The sequence below is a fragment of the Halyomorpha halys genome, unplaced genomic scaffold, assembly GCF_000696795.3.
Source record: "Halyomorpha halys isolate HHAL.00 unplaced genomic scaffold, Hhal_1.1 Scaffold9.1, whole genome shotgun sequence".
Classification (NCBI taxonomy): Eukaryota; Metazoa; Arthropoda; class Insecta; order Hemiptera; family Pentatomidae; genus Halyomorpha; species Halyomorpha halys.
The window spans coordinates 1461025-1467234 of NW_027110416.1; the positions used below are offsets into that span (position 1 = coordinate 1461025).

The 6210-nt window shown below is 31.2% G+C and overlaps 1 protein-coding gene across 1 annotated transcript in view; it reads right to left on the minus strand.

The window, feature by feature from the left end:
- Positions 1-6210, minus strand: part of LOC106678033 (uncharacterized) — a gene marked incomplete in the record, with an annotated part of 375705 nt that overhangs the window by 338745 nt on the left and 30750 nt on the right.

Consider the following 6210-nt stretch of genomic DNA (forward strand, 5'->3'; position numbering starts at 1 on the left):
CCAAAATTAGAGTAGTTTTCTCATTTTTATTTTTAAGTATTTTTATAACTCTTTAAGCCTTGCCACACTAATGAAGTTCTAACCACATTAATCAAGTTACAAGGTCTGTTACATGAAGAATGAGGTCACTCAACAGACCAGCTGAGCTCGTCATAATTTTGTTTATTGTGTTAGTTTACTTGATCGTAGTTTTTTTTTTTTTTTGTGTTAGTATTGTTTTAGATGTTTTTATAACCAACAAAGCAATGGATGATGATAATAATATCGTGATAACAGTTGTCTATTAGCTCATTTTGATTCTCTTCCTCACAAGTTAGACCAACAAGACACTCAGTAGCCAACGTTTATTCAACTTCTACTTTTCACTTAATTTAGGCATGTTGTAATAAATTACTTCAATCAAATCTTAAAAGTTTTTTTTTAATAACTTTATTGAAATTTACAACTGTATATTACATAATACATTTAGTAAATTTGATCTTAGTTAAAATGCAGTGTTACAGACGTGTAGAGCAACTACTCACTGGTAGCACTCCAATGAAATTTTACATCAGCTGGTCTCGTGGCCATCTTCTTTTCAGGCGCCTCGGAGGATTGTCAGGAATGGAAGAGGATGCAAGCTTAGAAACTAGGGGGTTTGAGTGGTTAGGGAGTTTATAATGGAAGGAGTGATATCTGGTTCGGGCTAGATCGGTTACATAGAGAACATTAAGGTCTTTATGTATGATTTTATTTGTGACTAAGTAAGCATTGTGGATTTTACGACGGATTTTGGATTGTAAGGACTGGATACGAGAGGAATTCGAAGGTTTAGTGAAGCCCCAAAGCTCAACTCCATATGTCCAGATAGGCCTTATTACAGTCAAGTAGATCAGTCTTTTGTAATGTGTTAAATCTTAAAAGTAAACGATAAAACTAAGTCTTTGAAGGAAAGGTTATGAAACAAATAGCTCAGAAAATTCGCTAGAAGCTCTTATGCATTTAACATGACTGACACAATAGGGCTGCTCACAATCCTATATTTATAACATTTAACATGGTAAAACATTTTACCTTTAACACATCATGAATACCCTTATTGAATGTGTATTACGATACTTGGCGACTTTCGATCTTAACCCTTAAACAGGTAGTGATCTATTTAGTATCTTTATTGGGTTTTGAGGTTTACCATAGGAATGTTAAACATGATAAACAGTTTTCATAAAAAGCAATTTTAAAATTTAGTGAAACTTTGCTGATGAGATTTCAAGATGTTACTCAATAGTAGGAAACCAATTAATATATTTGGAATTTGTAACATTTGTGTGTATATGATATGTGTAATACTTTTGGAATGCATATTTGTGCGTATATGATATGTGTAATACTTTTGGAATACATACTACTTGTGTGTATATGATATATGTAATACTTTTGGAATGGATAATATTTGTGTGTATATGATATGTGTAATACTTTTGGAATGCATATTTGTGCGTATATGATATGTGTAATACTTTTGGAATACATACTACTTGTGTGTATATGATATATGTAATACTTTTGGAATGGATAATATTTGTGTGTATATGATATGTGTAATACTTTTGGAATGCATATTTGTGCGTATATGATATGTGTAATACTTTTGGAATACATACTACTTGTGTGTATATGATATGTGTAATACTTTTGGAATGTTTAATATTTGTGTGTAAATGATGATTGCTGGACTCGGGTAGAAAAGTTTATAAAATAAAAATATTTTTCACATTAGAAGGTTTTTTACTTATGTAGATATTTTTGTGAAAATTTCTTCATAATAATGTTTTTATTTCTTGTATATTTATTGACTAACGTATTGGGGCATTCCCCCTATATTTATGTTCAACAATCAGAAATAATTTGACCACTTCATAAAATAAACACGAATGTTAGAACATGAATTTTGCTTTATTAATACACATAAGGTTTTAACTTATCAGCAGTTACTTTTACCTTTTGCTTTTTTACCCATAATGATTATGTTTAAGATATTATTTTCCTTAGAATTTAAATTAGTTTTTTATTTTATTTTTTCTCTTTTATTTCTTATTTTGTTATCGTTTAATTTATATATTTGTAAATATGGTTTGAATGAGCTCTATGATCTATACTATATTGTCTAAAAATATGACAGAATGTAATATTACACAATAAAAAAATAAAAGATTTTTATCCATAGTTTTATATTTCGTATTAAATTTAAATATTTTACTGCTGTATGCATTTTATATTCACTATAACACTGGCTGGACTCTTACCCCAATTTTTTTTTTTTTAAAGCCTATCTTCTACTATTGTTTTCTATTGTTAAAGTCTGTTGCATTTTCAAGTATATCACAGGAAAGTTAAAATTGACAATGATTTGTTCTTAAAAGCTATTTTAAAAATGAACCAATATTTCCTGAAGAGATTTTAAGATGTTGGAGAATTGAATGAAACGACATTCTTTATAGATCCTCAGAAAGTTAGCGAATTAAGAGTCCATCTATCCATAATTAAAATAGCATCTTTCGGAATTTATTGGAAGAATGGGAAACTAGTCTTGGCTAATAGGTTTATGGAGATGAAAAAATGTTTTGTCAACCGATAAGAATTTTTAATATCTTGATTGAAATTTACAACTGTATATTATATAATACATTCAGTAAATTTGATCTTAGTTAAAATGGAGTGTTACAGGCGTGTAGAGCAATTACCCATTGGTAGCACTCCAATGACATTTTACATTAGCAGGTCTCGTGGCCATCTTCTTTTTAGGGGCCTCGGAGCATTGTCAGGAATGGAAGAGGATGCAAGGTTAGAAACTAGGGGGTTTGAGTGGTTAGGGAGTTTGTAATGGGCTAGATCGTTTACATAGGGAACATTAAGGTCTGTTATATAAGAATCTAGAAAGAAAAAAATCCACTTTGCGATCCTGACAAATATAAAAAAAAGAAATTCTTTAATTCTAGATACTATTAAAGATTCTTGAAATCATAAGATATTTACATAAGTAACATAAAAAACGATGTTTGAGCCAAGATATCGTTAGACTGATAGTGATGTTTTATAATATTATTTTTTTTGTTACGAGGAAACCATTAAAATGACAATATTTTAAGATTTTTTAGAGTAATTCAGTACCACTGTTTGCTTAAACTATGCATAGTTTATGGGATCCGTAAATTTAAATGAAGAACATTATCGGAAATATATTTATTTTTCATAGCTCAACTCTCACTAATCCTTCCTCTACGTTAAGAAAAACTATTACAAACAACTTTTACCACTAATCATCACGAAGTGGGATAAAAATTAATATAAAAAAAGGGATAAAAGTGGTGTGGTTAGGACAAGGAAATATGAAAAATACACATCCTGCAATTTGATGAAACTTATCCAACTCAAATTGAAGAATTGTTCTAGCTAATTAGGAAGCTTTTGATGACATAACCTAAAAGGAAAATCTAAATTCCATGATGTTATACAATGCAATGATCAAAGTCTTGTTAAAATGATTAGTTCAATATCGCATTTTGTTTCCTTGTTCAACAATGTAGCCAACATAAGTTAATTTTATTGAATTAGTGTATATATTCTCTGAACCATAAATTTATTTATGTGAAACCCAACTGTCATAATTCACAGTTCTAAATTTCGAAAATTGAGGATTTGGTGGTTAACAACACAGTGTAAACTGAACATAGTTTAACCGCTACTAGTAAATTTGAACTGCTATTTTTTTTTTTTTAATTTTCTTGTCTCGTTTAGGACCGTTTGTAGCCGAGGGAGTTGAGGCATCGCTCTTAACAACTATGGAATTGCAGCGGCGCCCCTCAGTGGGGGGCCCAAAGCTGCCCATAACTATTTATCATCCTTTATATGTCTTAAATTAATTTCAATTATTTTAATGATGAATATGATATTATTTAATGTAGTATTAAGAATCTTAGTGCTTAAAATAATAGAAGACGGTAAATTTATAACTTAAATAGTATATATCCTCACCGTATGTTTATATTATGTTAAGAAATGAACATGTAACTTTATGCAAGGAAGCGCTTACGTACATATTTCAAAAATAGTAAATACAATGTAATAAGAACTACTCTGATATTATTAGATATATTATGTTTTAACAAAAATACAATTTCAACTAAATTTTCTTATCTGATGGATATAACTATCATTTTTGTTTAAAATTTCATCATCTTCACCTTTAGGATTACTTTAAATCAATCCTCTAAAGACCCCCTTAATTTCTACTGATCGATCAACGTCTTCAAAACCTTTCATAATTGGTATTCCTATAATTTATTGAAGGGTAATTTTCGCTTGTAATAAAGTTTTTATGTATGAATTCTAGCTATTGGAAAATGGTTGTAATTGGAAATAGCTTTATTTTTTCATCATATTGTCGGCTTGTAATAATTTGAATGCCAGAACGGCCTGAAGCAAAATACAAAACATTTTCAAGTGCATTAAAAATGAAAACTTAATTTTTTAATTTGACAACAATATAAAAAATGAATTATAAAAGAACTAACTGCGCTTTTATGTGGCAGATTTTTTTAGCATTAAAACTACATCAAATAATATTTCCTATCAGATAGAAATGAACATAGCTTAACAAAACGATCTTTGTTTTATAAAAAGTACAGTCTAATGGTGTTGGAAGAAGCTTTAAAACTATAGCAATAAGATAATATATTTTAAGACATTCACAAATTGAAGTGCAAGCCTTGATGATTATTACCAAGAATAGAATTAAATAGCTTAGAAACAATAAGAACGATAGCTAACTACAAGCAACAGGAACAAGCGAGAGGAAGAATTGATCTTCTAAGTTTTTTTTTGCAATGTGGTCGCAAGACGGGTCTGGTCCAGGCTCTATTCAATACACCATAGACTTGGCAACTCTACAACATCTACTTGACAAACGCTCTAAACTTTCAATTCACCACAAAAAATTATTATATGCTATGATAATTAGACCAATTTGGACATAGAGAATGGAGATCTGGGACTTTACCAAACGAAAAATTTCACCAGCATCCCCAGGAACGGCGTTCCCATTCTGCTAGGAAAGTATGCTACTAGAGTAATTATTAAAATAGTATTTAAATTGTATTGCGATATTGTATATTGTATGGAAATATGTAGGGGGTAGGAATTGACGAAGTTTATAGAGCAGACGTGGATGCCAGATTCTTGAAAAAGCTTGTTCAACATCGAGGAAGACTCCCCTGCAGAACAAACCGCACTCCAATGTGGAAGATATGATATCAACCACTCGATGACTATTATATAGTAGAATGAGATGTTCTAAATCCAAACTGGTGGTTAGGAGTAACATGATATGATTCAAGGATTGGATAGAGGCGTTTAAATAAGAGTTTTTCTAGGGTTTTGCCCATAATGGGCAGGAAATAACTTCAAATGAACGAAATTCAAAGTAATTTAGATAATTATTTCCTTAAATTTCGCCATTTACACTTTACATATTAAACTAAACCAGAATTGAGAGATTTGAACATAAAGTCCTTCTTACAATTGCAGGAGCGATCTGGGATCAGAGCCTTAACACATGAAAGAGAAGAACTAACAGTGAATTGCTTGCAGAGATTGGTCAATCAAGATCTCAAGATATGCATGCAAAGAGGTTTAGATGGGCGCAGGACATGTGGCACCAAGAAATCAATCAGGACACCTCTATACAACAATGAATGCCAGTATTATATGCAAGATACCACGCGGGAGGCCAAAAACCAGACAGATAGAGAGAATCAACAATGATGCGGAAGAAGTACATTCCGGAAAGCAGTAGCCCAAAATAGGCAGGCGTAGAGAAGGCTGGTTTGGGTGATCAGAGACCCATGAGTTGTAATGAGTATAAAAACTAGCTGGCATTAAAGATCAGCTAATTGTACATTGATATACCGAGTTTTGTCAAAACCATTAGCCGTTTTTGAAAAACAAAATGGTTTAAAATCGATTATACAAAGTGACGCTTTAGGAAAATCGTTGCAAACTCTCAAGCAATAGCTTAAATTATATAACTTTAGTTTTTAACGAGATCACCTTTACTCTCCGTCGTAAACCTCTACCCTCTACCTCGACTCCATCTTGACAAGAGACTTACTTGGAATCCACACACAAGACTGAAACGACAAGAAACTGCTCGTAGATTCCGATTGCTACAAC